The sequence below is a fragment of the Pygoscelis adeliae genome, unplaced genomic scaffold, assembly GCF_000699105.1.
Source record: "Pygoscelis adeliae isolate BGI_AS28 unplaced genomic scaffold, ASM69910v1 Scaffold442, whole genome shotgun sequence".
Taxonomy (NCBI): domain Eukaryota; kingdom Metazoa; phylum Chordata; class Aves; order Sphenisciformes; family Spheniscidae; genus Pygoscelis; species Pygoscelis adeliae.
This window is the reverse complement of record NW_008824191.1, coordinates 174,907-176,694: the sequence shown is the minus strand read 5'-3', so window position 1 is coordinate 176,694 and position 1,788 is coordinate 174,907. Positions and strand designations below refer to the sequence as shown.

General features: G+C 44.5%; 1 protein-coding gene across 1 annotated transcript in view; it reads right to left on the bottom strand.

The window, feature by feature from the left end:
• DNAI1 (dynein, axonemal, intermediate chain 1) overlaps positions 1 to 1,788 on the bottom strand; it is a 139,366-nt gene that overhangs the window by 102,027 nt on the left and 35,551 nt on the right. The gene's annotated exons all lie outside the window — the stretch shown is intronic.

Genomic DNA, 1,788 nt, shown 5'->3' with positions numbered 1-1,788 from the left:
ATCATCTCTCCTATTACTTAGATCCCCAGACCTATGGAGACGGTAAATGTCTTGTCAAAGCTGCCATCCCTCTTGTCAGGATGACTGATGAAATAACTGTGCTAACAAGAATATATCTGTGTATTCCTTCAGCATTCAATTAAGTACATCATAATATTTGATTTAAAAACTTATATGACATGGAATTAGTAGAGCACACTCTAGCTGGATTAAAAACTGGTTCACTGCCAGAGCCTAAAGTAGACCTGTAAACAGAAAGAGAAATGAACAGAGATGGTTTCCAGGGCAGATTTTCAGGCATCAGTTCTTAGTCCAGCACTGGTTAATATTTTTAGTTTGATCTACATAAGGATATGAAACATTTGCTGAGAGATCCTGAAGATGACACGACAGTGGGTGGCATGCATAAGAGAGAAACTAGGTGAGTATGCCTGGTTATGGCATTTGCACTCAAGAAGAATGTGGGTACGTTGGAAAAAAGTTAAAGAAAGTTCACTGAAATAACATAGCAGATGGAAAACAAATCTTGAGTATGGCTTGATGAGTTCAGCCTAAAGAATAGAAAAATGAGAGATGTCTTCATCAATGCGTGTTGGCACTTACACCACTTACGGAGAAGGGACTTGCTGGAAAGGCTTTTTAAGCTTGCTGCCAAGAGAATAATGAGTTTCCATGGCTGAAAATTTACATTAGACAAACTCAACCTTGAAATGAGATACGATTTACGAGGGGTCAGACCAATTCGAAGTTGGAACAGTATAGCAGGGAGGTGAAGGACTCACCGTCAGATGGAGTTTTGACAAGAAAACTGAGCATCATTCTAAAAGATATGCTTTGACCCAGCTTTTAAGAAAAATCCTCCAGCCAGCACATGAAGGTAGGATGGGATCCAGCCCTGTTGTCCATTACTTTCTTCCTTGACTCCAAGAAGAAGATCGCCCCGCCCATGCTCAGAACACCTATAGGCTTGCCTTAGGAGAGTTATGATCACAGCTTATGCTTCAATGCTTTGATTGCTCTTCTATTGGGATCAGAAGGAATGTTTTCCTGATACCTAACCCAGCTCCCAGATTTGCATTTTCTGCAAGTTTATATTAATCAACAGACTGTCCATAGCTGAAGAGAAGGTACTTGGCAGGGCAGGACACAATTCTGCAGTGATACAATAAGTCCCTTCTGATGTCTGGCACATGCATCTTGCTTACATGCTCAGGATCCTGCATTCTATGTCTGAGAGTATCTGCCCTAACTCAGATTGCCAAGACTTTAATGTTTCAATGTCTCTCTACAGCATCATGAAGTAAGAACCACTCTCAGAAACCATCAGGGTACAGGGTGCCTAATAAATTTCCTTCCCTTGGAAGAATCTGGATACGGGGTACCTTGGCCTCTCCTATCAGGAGAGGGCTCGCAGGTCCAGATCCTGATAGGGCACTTCAACCACCCAGACATCTGCTGGAAAAATAGCACAGCGAACTGGTCCTTGCCTTTGCAACTGTCCATTCTTCTGCATTATTGGACCCCCCGCTCCTTTCTGCGTGTGCCGATGAGGGAGTTTTTGGCTGTTTGGCCATGGGCTGTGGGTCCGCTGCAGACTGTGCTTGGAACCAGCTATCTAGCTCCTTCTCTGCCTCCCTGATGTTACGCAGTCTTCTCACTGCCTCCTGCAGCTCAGCCACCTGCTGCAGGAGGTCCTGGCAAAGGCAGGGACTGGGAGAATGAAGAGCCACCCACTGTGGGAGAAGATCAGGTTCGAGACCATCTAAGGCACCTGAAGGTGCACAAGTC